This window comes from Thermobia domestica, chromosome 2 (genome assembly GCF_964235325.1).
Source record: "Thermobia domestica chromosome 2, izTheDome1.hap1.1, whole genome shotgun sequence".
In the NCBI taxonomy this organism is placed as follows: domain Eukaryota; kingdom Metazoa; phylum Arthropoda; class Insecta; order Zygentoma; family Lepismatidae; genus Thermobia; species Thermobia domestica.
The window spans coordinates 69143533-69158705 of record NC_137455.1 but is presented as its reverse complement, the minus strand read 5'-3'; positions in this window follow the sequence as shown (position 1 = coordinate 69158705).

Sequence of the window (15173 nt, the reverse complement as noted above, 5' to 3'; positions counted from 1 at the left end):
AAATCGGAAAATTTAATTAAAAACTATTTCTTCGCCTGATACTAATCTTATTTGCTATTATGTATACAACGTATTTCGCTAGCAGGAAAAATACTTAAGGCAACTGCTTTTAATTTTACTTTTTAGTTTTGTGATTTCTGAGAAAAATCCCTCTTTATTATTTGTAATTATATTTTTCGAACAACTCAAAAAGAGAGATTATCTTATTTACATATACACACATATACCACACAAGTGCGTAAATTTGAGCAGCGATAAATATATTAAATAATTAAATAATTTAACATGTGAAATTTCCGTTCTTTATTATTAGACCCCCTAATGACTAACAGAATATTCGTTCTTCGCAGGGGAGAATATGTTTCATTTTGGGTATAAGGGACACCAAATGAACTTTGGACTCTAAAAACTATGAATTCGACACTAGTATCAGTCGGCCTGAATTTTTATTTAAACAGCATCGGAAATGTTACTGTTCATCTCAGCATCCACGAAAACTATGGGTTCGACACTGATATAGGCTGTTTTCAACCATTTTTATATATCTCCCCTTCCCCTCCCCTAAGTTGCGGCCTGAATTTTTATTTAAACAGCATCGAAAATGTTACTGTTCATCTCAGCTTCCACGAAAACTATGGATTTGACACAAATATAGGTAATTTTTTATCATTTTATGTATCTCCCTTCCCTTCCTACAAGTTGCAGTGCTCAATTTGAATTTATGCTTCATCGGAAAGGTCACTGTACATCTCAGCAGATCCGAAAACTGAGTTCGACACTATGATCGGTAATTTTCAATTTATATCCGCATTTTCTTCCCCGAAGTTGCACCTTGAAAGTGAAATGGTAAAATCCATCCCAGGCCTGAACCTCATCTATATTGAATTTTTTTATCGAGATCAGTCTGGTGGTTCAAGAGTTGTTAAGTTACAAATATAGTCACCTCCATTTTATATACGTAGATAATTTGTCGCATTAGAAAACAGGTATTTGTTTACATACAAAATTTTGTACATAAAGTTTATATTAAAGTCTGTATTTGAATATTAAATAATAGTAATTATGTGTCTTACAAGGGAAGAGAGGGAGATTATATATCGAATTGGAAGATGGTTTATACACTAATCGAAAGCACGAATGAGGCCTATTACGAAACTGTAATAAAAATTTTCCGAATGCACATACTGTGTGAGTTATATGAATATACAGGTTGTCCAGAAAATCCGTTGCCACTCCTAAAACTCGCAAACGATGAGACAGATGCCAAAACAGAAAAACAAGTGTTTGGTCATTTTAAAAGTACTACGTATCAAAACAAAAAATGTTGTCCCGGGGCCACCCGCAGAGTCCCACATGGCGTCCAACTTAAAAATTGCACATGGTAAGGGTATCAAGTAACATCAGGGACATAACAGGGAATTCAAATCTGTTGGGAAATGAAAGAAGACGAAACAAGTCTCTACTCTCTAAAATTACCCTGTGCAAAAATTCTGCGGGTCAAAATTTCTGCAAAAACGTCATTGTAAAGTATATGGCCACCCAAAAACAAAACAAAAAGAACTGAAACGGTAAGACAGCTGTCTCAGCGTTTCAGGCTTTTTGGAGTCGCCATAGACTTTACAATGACGTTTTTGCTGACATTTTGACCGGCCGCCATTTTGCACAGGGCAATTTTAGAGTCAATACTTGATCCGTCTTATTTCATTTTCCAACAGCTTTCCAACGATTTGCTACCTGATCCCCTTACCATTTGTAATTTTTGAGTTGAACCCCGCCTGGGACCCTGTGAGTGACCCTGGAAAAAAACTTTTTACTTTGATGCGGTGTACTTTTGAAAAGATGATAAACGTGTTTTCCTGTTTTGGCATTTGTCTCATCGTTTGCGATTTCTAGGGGTGGCAACGGACTTTCTGGATACCCTGTATATTCATATAACTCGTACTGTATATGCATTCTGAAAATTTTTATTACAGTTTCATAGTAAGTGTCATTAGTGCTTTCGATTCGCATATGAACCATCTTCCACTTCGATATATGATCTCCCTCTCTTCCCTTGTTAGTGCATGAGTACATACTGAAATTTGCCTACTGCTCTTTCTTTTAAGAAGTAATTTGATTAAAATTAACAAAATTTCACTAGACCAAAGAGCACATTCAAGAACTCAGTTTCATTCAAGAGCCCTATTTGTTGAAACAGAAACCCTTCATGATGGTAGATGTAAATCATAATAAATATACTCCATAGTTCTGGATAATCATAATAACATTTTAAAACATTTTTCTGACCAGAACAAAATGAATTATTTAATAACTATACCATTTTTGTTACAGTTTCAAGGACCTAACGTCCTCTTCATCAGACATTGAGAAAAGACAGATGACAGCAAATCTTATATCTTCCTCAGCCGTTAGTTAGCATTTTCATTTATATAATTTTAATTGTTTATATGAATGTAACAATCAGATCAATGTGAAAACATCAAATAATATAATTGTGGTATTTAGAAACAATGGATAACAATATAATATATATGTAAAATTTCTCTGAACGTTGATATATTATTTTTATTATTCTATTGTTCGCTTGTTTCTGTTATTTATATATATATATAAAATTTTAAATTTGTAATATGTAACAATATCATATAATTACATTGTTAATACATGTTAATTTTTATACATGTCAATGTAATTAATACATGTCAATGTAAATCATCATTTTTGTGTTTGTATGGATGTTTTGCATGGTAATGGAAAGCATCAGTTTTGGGAACGCTACCCTCTGGTAAGGAACTGGAGGAGATCTTTTGTCTGTAATCTCGGCGAAGGTTTGAGGATGATGTTACGAGGCTTATTACAATAACGTGTATTAGTGGATAATTATATTTTGATATTCTGTAAAATGTAAATTGTCCACTGTTCAAGGAATGTAATTTTTTGTAGTTTAGCCAGCGGACTTAATGCAAAGTGGGTTCTGTGCGTAAAATTGTTCATGTCTGGTTCCTTATTTTTTTTGCTGTTTTGCTTACTGTTTTGCTGTTTTTCTATCACTGTTAAAATTTGCATGTGTTACTACTAAAAGACGCACAGAGGAATATTTATTATGTTTAAAACAAATTTTGCATACGTTTTAAACATTTTGTTCTAATTATGGATATTAATTTTAATATATTGTACCATTGTTAAAAGAAATATAAAGAATTGTTAACAATATATATATATATATATATATATATATATATATATATATATATATATATATATATATATAGGAATTCTAAATTTTACATATATATTATATTGTTATCCATTGTTTCTAAATACCACAATTATATTATTTGATGTTTTCACATTGATCTGATTGTTACATTCATATAAACAATTAAAATTATATAAATGAAAATGCTAACTAACGGCTGAGGAAGATATAAGATTTGCTGTCATCTGTCTTTTCTCAATGTCTGATGAAGAGGACGTTAGGTCCTTGAAACTGTAACAAAAATGGTATAGTTATTAAATAATTCATTTTTTCTGGTCAGAAAAATGTTTTAAAATGGTAGATGTGTATGCAATTATAAAATTTCTGTAATTAATGCACAACAAGGAGTAAACGACTAAAAGGCCCATAAAGGAAATGAGTGCAGACTATTAATTTTCAAGAATAATTACGACTGTTTTATTTTCGAATGCTTTTTTTTTTTAATATTCACAATATTGAAATTTCTCAATTTACATTTTTCAAGCGTTCGAGGAAGAAAAGTGTTCCATTACTATAAAACTGACCTAATACAAAGATTTTTGTTATTTTCCCAATTTTTAACATTTTTCCGAAAAAAAAACGGTTTTTCACCAGCCGGTTCAAAATTTCCGGAAATTTTACAACACTAGCTGCAATGCATGCGGCTGGTGCAAGATTGACCTCCATTGCCACAGTAAGACATTCTGATTAAGACTTTTACTTGGTAAGTTTCAGTCTTACCGTTAAATGCTGGAATAATTCCTTTAAATACAGAGACCCTAACCACATTCTTTCCAAGTATTTTTCACAATATTTTATTGTTAATTTCTGCAATATAGAAATGCTGTACCCTATCATTGCCTCACACAAAAATAAATTTTGAAGGGAAAGGAGATTTTCGGCCTTTCTTAAATGGACGAATTGCGGTGTTAAATGATTCGGTATTGCGCGTGGCACTGTGTTTCATGAAGTAGGGCCGGGACGGAAGTTCCAAGATTGGGTTGTTGAATTATGTTGAATATTGCTCAAACTGAGTGACATGATAGCTCGTTACGTAGGGGGCGCCTTTGGTCCACTTTAAGAAGTAGATCCAATGACATATAGCGCACTGTGTTAAAGTAAGCTTTCCTTAAAGTCCCAGTGCCAACAATGAATATGGCGGTTGAGTTCTACTTCCTAGAAGAGTTCCCTTCATGAGTAAGTAAAAATGAGGGATGGGTCTTGATTTATCTCATTCACCCTTCTCGAAAGGATATTATCAGTCGCCCAAGAAGCAAAGAATACTTGTTGTTACCACGGGTAGAGAGATCGCCGCAAATTGTCCCAATCAGTGACTAACTGGTTGGTTGGTAATAGTCTTCCGCAAATCATCCTTATTGTGACTCCTTTTTTGCATAGCTGACGATGAAAGCATAAGTTATATGGTATGCAATAAGGCCTGGGATTAACTCAGGGAAGGCACTATGAGATTGCTAATCACCTTACATACACATTTTGTTCTTATACTTAAGAAATACACTAGCAGAAGTGCCCTTTGTTCACATTGAACGATGAAAGCATAAGTTATATGGTATGCAATAAGGCCTGGGGTTAACTCAGGGAAGGCACTATGAGATTGCTAATCATCTTACACACACATTTTGTCCTTATACTTAAGAAATACACTAGCAGAAGTGCCCTTTGTTCACATTGAACTTTATGCAACCTGCATGATAATAGAGTCGTTTGGGTTATCTAACTTGAAGGGTTCCTAAAAAAAACTCTATAAAGTTTGAACCTTCTCTCCCCCTTTTATAATATTCATTCTATTTTTTTTTACATAGCTTACATTTTCTTCCCTACAGCTTCCTAAAAGTATGTCAAGCCAATAGAATAGATTTACATAAAGGTCAAACAAATAAACATTCAAGCTTATGTATAATACTATATTTCTTTACTTAGAAAGAATACGTCCGTATTACCGTTGGAATGTGGAAATGGTTCAGAACAGTTCGCCTCAAAAATATTCTGCATTATTTTAGCTTTTTGGATTCTTTGATGTTCGGATATGAATAAACTTATCATTTGTATATATTTTTATTGAAAAAGAAACACCCCTTTTCCCCAAGTGATCAAAGAAAGGTAAAAAAAATGAAAATCTATTCTGTTGTCACAAATAGTAGGTAAAAAAAGAATAGAATAGTATACATAACAATTGCTAGTCTTTCCTATCGCTAAAATCTCTTTGTTTTCCCCTCTTTGTGACGGTTTTGTCTGTAGGACTTTCTTCTGGAAACACAGAAATGAAACGCTGCTTTCGTCTCTCTTGTTTCGAATACCTTCAAAACAAAAGGAAACGAACAAAAAATATTGTTGAAAAAAAGGAAGACATGGATACAGAATCAGACCAAGGAAGATGCTAACTTACTGTTCCCCTTTTTTTAGCTTTAGGCATACTGCACTTTTAACAGTGCAAAGCTCCATTCTCTTCCGCAGGATTTTTATTTTCGCCTTGTTGTGTCGTGTCAGTAAAGTAGAAGGTACGAACTGTTTACTGTCCTTCTTCGCTCTATCCTTGCCTCCAGACAAGGACAAGCCCAACTAAGCAGTACTCTCAAGTTTGTTCGCTCTTATGCTCTCCCTTCTTTTCCTTTTCCACGCCCGTATCTTCGTCTGGTAATACAATTCCCTTTTATCTTCTCTTTTTCTAACACTCAGTATGCATTACAGAGAAACGGCTTTTTTCGTGCACACACACACACAACATACGAGCCAAACGAGAATAACGTATATGTATAGCTGGATTTATGTACATAGAATTAAATTGACACTAATGTTTAATGCGAACGAAGATGACATATGCTAATACAGGTTTCTTTATATGTGATTCGTGTGTAGCTTTTATGGTTCATGATAAGAGCTGTAAAGTATGCAAGTACCACAGAGATTCTTGGATACTGCGTAAAATTATGCATTCGGGTTGCTTAATGTCTCTCTTTTATCTATGTTATTATTATTACCATCATTATTATTATCAAAGTCTGACATCCATTTTCAGCTTAGAGGCTATATGAGACGTGGATCTACAACTTAATATGGAATGTAAGAAAGTAGGAAGGGTTTCAAAGTTTTAACTAAAGTCCAATCGAGGAACAACTATTAAGAAGACTTAGGAGCAAATGGGAGTACAATATTAACATGAATCTTGCAGAAATATGAATACAAAGTAGAAACTAGATCCAGTTGACTAAGGACAGGAGAGTAGTTGTGGGCAAACTACTCGCCCAAATGAATATTCATGAGTGTGTACTTTTTTGACATTTTAGCACTTCCTAATGCACGTTTAAAAAAAATGGATACACCCTTTTACGCATACTAATGACACATAATGTATGCAGGTGCATCCGGAGGTAACATGACATATAATAAATGTTTCCGGTTAAAAGAAATGTTAATGGGACAAGCAGAATACAGAAAAGACCTTTTCGGAAATAAAATATGCAGATCACACACGTAGAACAAGGTAATTCATTAATATTCAGCACATGTAACGCGACAGCTGCTGCTGGAGAACATTCTAGAAATTTGGATCGTTGGTATGGGATATCACGTGATGGACGAAGCATATTAAATAGCCGGTGTTTTAGTGAAAAGGAGTTATAGATTGGTTTTAAAGCATGGATTCAATGAAACCGTTGGATCTTAGTACAAGAGGTGAAAGCGATCTCGCAGAATCATCATCTTTGCCGGAAACAAAATTTTTATCCCAACCGGTGGTGAGCCCGCAATCTCCGCCACTGGAAACAGAAGTTACCCCGGTCAACTCGGATGTATTACCGGGAACAGAATTTTTATCCCAACCGGTGGTGAGGCCGCAATCTCCGCCACTGGAAACAGAAGTTTTCCCGTTACTTGATGTGGATCATGAAATAGAAGAATATCCCCCTACACCTTCACCAACAGTGAGTAATTCCCCGGTGGAGAATTGGGAGTTGGAAGAATTTTTGAATTTGCCATGTGAGTGTACTGTGGAACGTACATCATTGGATTGTATAAAAGACTGTATAATATACTGGAAACCAGACGATATGTGTATTTGTTTTGCTTGCGGGTTCGGAGACGGCAGTCAATGGACACACGATTGTTTGGTGTTGGATACGGAATCTCTTGAACGGAAAGCTATAGATGCTGTAACGAAATTTGAAGTTCGTGAAGAATTATTATCAATTTACAGAAAAAAGCATGGACAGCCTTTTGCGATGATATGGAATTTCATTGAACGTTTCCGAGATCTTGTGTGGGACTTTGAATACAGACCCATTTTATTAAAAATTTTACTAGAAAAAGATTATGGGAAATACGTGGACATATGTTAAATTGTGTATTGTTTGATTTCCTTTTATTAGTAATCATGTATTGTGATAGTGAGAATTGTGGACAAAACATTAGTGAAAATTGTGTGTTAGAAACGATAACTGTATACTTACGCTCAAATGGAATAAGTGGTATGCAGCATAATCCTGGAACTTTTCTTGAAAAGCACTTGTTGAATGATAAGACTTTAGTAGAACTCTTTGAAATTTTTCATGAACGGCATCGTGAAATTTCAATCACAAACTTTATGTTAAAAACTGGTGAATGTTTAAAAAATACTGAATTTATTGGACAACTTATTCCAGTTGTCATGGAACGTTCGTGTGAAATTTCAGTTTGCCATAAAATGTATATTGTAGACATACAGGGATTTAAGATTTCCCCGAATGAATTTGTGATACGTGAATTTTGTCTTACTGCGTGTGATGATACTTTAAATTTTCATTGTTTAGTAAAAGTACCATGTGAATTTAACGATTTACCAATAGGTTGCCAAAAACAAATCGATTGGCTTACAAACCACTTGCATGGCTTGTCATGGTCTAGTAAGACTGGCTATCTCGTATCACATATTCGGAATATTATGTATGATTTTTGTGCACCAGATGCAACTTTCCTTTGTAAAGGTGGGGAAAAATCCATTTGGATAAAGAAAATCTTTGCGTTAGCAAACGTTGTGGATCTGGAAAGAAAAGGTTGTCCACCATTAACAGAATTACAAGGTACCGTTTGTAATGAAATTTGTTCATTTCATAAGCAAGTAGAATCAAAATCGGCATGTGCATATCGAAATGCACAACAATTGAATTATTGGTGGAAAAATGAGCGATCCACAACCCTTACTAAGGGCATAGCAAGTTTAATGTTTTCATTGTAATCTTAAAATTATTGTAAGGAAGATATATTTTATGGAGAAATAAAAATATAAAAGTTTAAAAAAATTGGTATTTATTTATTTCTAAAAATCTACAAACATCTACTTTTTTTCTTTTTCATTATGTTTTCTACATGTTTTTTTGACAAGCTTATCATTATTTTTTAATTTTTTATGATTAAACATTGCAATACATTTGTCAAATGAAACACCACGTATCATATAATACAGAAAATATAATACAAAATATCCACACATGATAGAATGATTATCTTGAACTTGTACACTATTTACAAAATAGAGTTTACAATTCCTTTGTAGGAACTGTTGAATTAGTTTAGGCACACCCTGTGCCAGAGAATCAAAATAGTATCCATGTTTATTGTTATTGATATAGATCGCTACCCAATGGCTACCAGGTAAATCAGACTTGTCCAAATTAATAATCAGTCCTACAGGGTGTTGAACAAGTATAGGTAAACGATCAATGGGATAAATTCCAGTCACATTTGCAGCGGTAATACAGTCCTTTAGTATCACTTGTAATAATTGATCACTATACATGTTTATTAGTCTATTTCATCCTTACTTTCCTCCTCTTGTTTTATTTTTGATGGAACATACGTTGCACTATTTGGATTTACGTATAAAACATAACCATAGACTTTTAAGTATTCGGCATATAATAAAGCTTCACGCACACAACATTTAAATTGTCCAAATCTATGTTTTAAATAAGCACAAGAGTAAACATGAAATCCCAAGGAAGACGCTTTTGGGCACTGTAAATCTTCTAAATTCACAACAGTCCGTTCCAATAGTTGCTGCAGATAGTCCTGACGTGTTTTACCATAAGTATACAAGGTACAGGTATTAGCACAATATTGTTTCAATATAGTAGGTAACAATGAGTAATCTACATCGCCATTGTACCAGTCAATACCATAATCATGTTGTACTAGATGTTTATTCGAAAGTATGAGCGGCACACGTAATTCATGTAATGGATATGGTGGTTTAAAAATCCAGCTTTGTACAAAGGGGATATCAGGATTTACAATTGCAAGTTCCTTAATAATAATATGATCATCATTACCGTTGAACGCGGAGAAGTGAACAATAACCCTCATGGCACTCAAATGACGAAATTTTACATTGTATGATCAGTATATACATTCCTGTCTTTATCGATTTGAATGAGAGAGTCAAATTGAGCGTACACAATACATGTAATGGAATTTTGTAGAGGTTGAGAAAATGATAATTTTAAATTGACAGGGGAATCACGTATGACATCCCACGTAGAATCATCTAATGTTCCTGTTGGAGATAGAATGAACGGGTACAAAGTGTATCCATGTCGAAATTCTTCACGGGAAATTGTATGTGAATGATCTTGATAATATATACCGGTACCGGAAAACAGAGTGGAATATGTTTGAATATATAATCCATTTTCAAAATTAGGAGTGAGGGGTGTCGGTGGAAATGATTTTGAACCAACTTGTAATTGCAGTTTGTTAACGTTAAAATGTTGAAATTCAAAAGGATTTACATGTGGTTGACCATTAAATGCAGCGTTTGATACAAAACCTATAACAACACCTTTTGGTACTTTACCCAAAAATAAATTATCGAGATTATATGAACTTACTTCTGCGGGAATGGTATAGGTACGAGTTTCAACACGAGTAAGAGGTATGCTGGCCGGAATGTGTTCCATGCCAGCATTGATTTGCATAGCTAAGTCGGCAGCAATATCTAGACGCCGCACGTAAAGTGTTACGTCTTCAAGTTTGACTTTATATGCTGTATTTTCAGCAGACATTAAACAAAACGTATCTTTTGTACGATGTAATTTTACACGTAAGCTTACTTTATTAGGAAGCATACATCCCACACCGGCAATATCAGCATGGATACGGCCATACATATCGAATGATGCACTATTTCTAACATACTGGGCACGATTTGTAAATCCAGTATTTGCATTACCTAATACATTAAATTGGTTTGCAGTATCTTTATACCATAATCCCCCAGTTAAATGGGTTCGAGCGGCATCACTACCATAATTTAATAATGTTTCGATATAAGCACGGTACGGATATGAACCAGATGATGAACTAATTAATTTATCGTTTAATAAAACATCAACTTGACTAAATAACGAATGAAGAAAATTATTTACAGGTGCAACAATATCCGCCGCAACTAAATTTGTATTATCGTTTTTTGTAATTTTACATTTTACATAGAGATACAAGTATGCAGTGTGAATAAAATCACCAGTTTCACCAGGTACAACAAATTCAATTGGTCCTTCTGACGATAAAGTAGAAACCGGACGATATTCAACAGTGGAAGATGACTCAATAGCAGTTTGAGTCATTGGAATAGTAAACAAATCAAGTTCACTTGTACAACATTCAGGACTACTTCCACTGAGTAAAGCCATGATTAACTAAATATATCACCGGAATATTTTCGATTACGTTTGACCGGAGGACCGAATTGTACAATAGCAGGAGCCTTACGTTTTCGTGGACGTCTCTTACCACTACCGGTTAACAACTGACTAAGTTTATTTGCAGCTTTAGTTTTTAATGTTTCTCCAGCTTCTTCTACGCGAGCACGAACGGATTCTTTAAATGGACGGTCTTCTAGTACATCACCTGCAACTTGTATTCCTGTTTGTAACGCTTGCCGGCCTACAGCTTTGGCACCTTGTTTTAATAAAGGCAATGCAAAACGAAATAAACCTTTAAAGAAACTACCAATCCCATGACCCCGTTGATAAACTGGACCTGAAAAGAAGGGAAGGCCACGTCCCCGCTGATAATACGTATGTTGCTTTTTCATTTTCCAGGAGAACGTTTAAAATGAAGTGTCACTGTCAATGTCCCGGAACGAAATGGTAAATTTCGTCCTGCGTGGTCCTTTAGTAGTATTTCAACACTGTTAAAGCAAAATTTAGAGAGTGGTATATAGTGAATATCTTGATATCGTAACGTTTGAACTTTTCCATAAGTCATATTGCCAACAGTTGCAATACGTAGTAAGGGAGCTTGCGTATCTCCCACCAATTGATATTCAATAAGATCAGTATACACAAAAATTTGAAAAGGATATCCAATATCTAAGTATGGTTGTTTAAATCCCTGTTTTTGAATAATGAGATCATTTTTTTCATGAAAACCTAGTTGTATAGCCAAAGTAGGTGAAAGTGTTATAAATTCAACGTTTGGTTCAGAAGTAACATGAATAATATTGGAAGCGTTAAATCGTATAAATTCTGAAACTTTATTTAATTCTTCCAGTATGTGTTCAATGTTTGCATAATATCCAGGAGTAATTTTACTTTTCATAATTTCATGACCTTTTAATTTGTACCAAACGATATTTTCATCTTCGGTGACATTATGACACGTTAAAGGAATATGTATTTCACTTAATCCGACACACCAATCCGTATCTGTTAAACGTACAGTATTTTTCAAATTATTAATGAAATGGGTTGGACTATTTTTAGGATAAACGTCTGTACTTGCATTTGAAACCAGTGTAATGTAGAAACTGTCTTCGATGCTTTCAGAAATCATTTTCGTTTAAAGTGAAGTGTCAAGTTCGAAGTTCCAAAACGAAATGGTAAGTTTATACCGAGTTCATCTTTTAAGTTTACTTCTATCGTATCAAAATATTTCTTTTCAACTTTCACGTACTGCGGGTTATGAAATAAAATATTTTTGATTCGTCCATACCGCTCGTAAAATATACTAATTTTACGAAGTAAAGGTCCAATTTCTTCTTGTTGTTTTACAATATCCACATATACGTTAACTTCTGTTGGAATATTATAATCAAGGTTACAGGGATATTTTCCCTGAGGAGCCAGAAATTGTTCCCTATGTTGATCTTTTATATACACCACTGAATTATAAAAATTTGAATTTTCATTCATAAAACCGAGTATATGTTGTAAACCTTTTGTTATGTCTAGAATACACCGATCACGTGAACGGAAGGAATGTTGAATATACACTTGATTCTTAAAATAATTATATTTTATTATACGTACTTTCTCGGGGATTAGATTTAAGATGGCTTTAATGGATGCATAATATCCCTCCGTTACTTTAACAGGATATCGAATATATTCACCATCAATAAATGTATCGATTGTAATTTGTTCACCCGGACCAACATTATAAAAACTCCACGGTATATTAATTTGTGTTAAGCCCACAACCCACTCTCCGTCCGTTAAATCTATGGCCCTTGCAAGTTTTACTCGAAATGAGGATGTTGTATTATCAAAAAGTGTACTACTTGCATTGGAAGGTAACGTCACGTAAAAACCGTGTTTCAATGACGAATTCATTATGCAGACTGAATACTAGATACTCGAATCCACGAATTCATACTTTCTGGGTAGCCTAACCATTTTACGAAAACCCACCCCTTCTTACGTTGAAGAACTTTTTCAATTAAATAGGTCTTGTTTGAGCTTAGAAATATTTTTTGTAATTCTTCAGCATAAAATATTCCTTTAATTTCATCACCATTCCAGTCTTTTAATTTATAAGTTACAGGATTTGATTTTATACATTTATCAACAAGAAATATTTCTCGAGACCAATTGGGCAAATATCCTTTTTCAAGCTTATGTTTATATTTAGTAATACGAAATAATCTCCTGCTTGAAATTTACAAGTTAATTTCTTCTTATGTACAGTCTTTCCGTACAGCGTATTCCACACTTGATTGATATTTGAATCATTTACTTCTGCGGGTGCCATTTTAATAGTTGAATGATAACTATGATTATAATTGTGTACAATTTGATCCAACACATCAATGTACCGATACGTATTTTCTGCAGTAAAATAACGATATATTTTACTTTTAATGGTACGAATTACTCTTTCTACTAACGCACATTTCATTTCCGAATGTACACTATAATGATTAATCCCAAAATCTTTAAACACTTTCTTTACATGGCGATTATAAAATTCTGACCCTAAGTCAGTTTGTACGTGAACCAGTAATGGCACTTGATTTAAAATTGAAGTTATTGCATTAGCCATTTCAGGCCCTTTCTTTGTTTTCACAGGAATGCAATACAAGTACCGCGAAAAAATGTCAATTGCACATAAAATATAGCGATATCCGTCATTATACTTTGCAATATTTTGCATGTCCGCCAAATCGCATTGTAATGTTTCATTAGGACCACTAACATAATATTGTTTCCGTGGAAATGTTTTTCGTATTGGAGCGTGCATTGTATATGCATCTTGTGATGCTAACCATTTTTTTAATTTTCTCTCGGGATAATTTTATTTTACGTTCTAATGTACTAACACTGGATAAAGATGCAGGATCTGAATACTTGTAATAGATTTTTGATAATTTTGTCATTTCTTATTTACATTTTATATTCTTTCCAATACCGAAATACGTTAGCTGCAATTGCGGGTGATACTGCAGTCGAAGAAGAATGCCGTTTTCGAATTTTACTGCCAGTCACTTTCGGGGTTGTAAAAGCAGGTGAAGGCGGTTCTGGTGTACGTGAACTAATAAATTCCCGAGGAACATTAATATCATCCAATAACGTTTTAAATGGCTGTAATCCTACTGGTTGTGTTGAATATTTTCGTGTACGAACGACATCATTTACTAAATCGATAATATTGGAACCGGGAATGATATTTCCATCGATAGCTACTGTACCTGTTTGATCCCACGAGATTTTCTGTGAATTAATGAGTTGTTTAAGTAATAAATCCGTTTTCCTTCGAAGTGTTTTTGGTACTGATTGTAATATATCGGGTACAAGAGTTAAAATACCACTATCTGTACGACTACTGGCATTTTCTGAGTCAACAATGGGTAGGGCAATAGGATTTTCCGGTGTGGGACTCGATTTATAATGTAAATATTGATGTAATACTTGCTGATACAATTTCCATTTTTGTTCTCTACTCAAATCTGTACGATGTAAGATTTCGCTCATATCTTTATCTAGTCTTGATTGATGTGCTTCATGCGTCTTTAAATTAGATTGTATTCTATGAAGTGCATTTTCTGGAACTAATAGCATTTTACGTAATTCCGACATGTTATCTTCCAAAAATTGTTGAGGCTAAGGCACCAATGAGTGGCCCGAGAATTAATGGAAGTAATGCACCACCTTTCTGTAGTAATAATTTCTTTTTCTTTTTAAGAGAAAGTTTTGAGGAGAGAGCACGTAAGATCTTCTTATGTCTACGGAGCCTTTGCTTCTGAATTAATGATATGGGGATATTTCCTTTTATAGTATTTTTTGCTACTTGTGATATGGTACGAATCAAATCACCCGGTGCGTTTTGAAGAATAACTTTCCGATCGGATGGCTTGCATTTCGCAAGCGTGCAGAGCGTATTGTAATGATGTTTTACCTTCAACATCTTGATGCCAACTAAACATAAAACGGTGTGGCCGCGTTTTTAACACTACTGTACACATGCATTATTTCTCCGGGAAATATATTTGTTCTCAGTCGTAGGGCATCATGTGTTTGTTGTGTAAGGTCAAACAATAAATACGTGTGTGGTTTTTGTGTAATTTCCTCAAAGACATTCACGAGTTGTTTGCTTTCACGAGGCATAATTTGTCTTGCTAAATATTCAATTTGTAACTTATCACGTGGATTCTTAAATACCA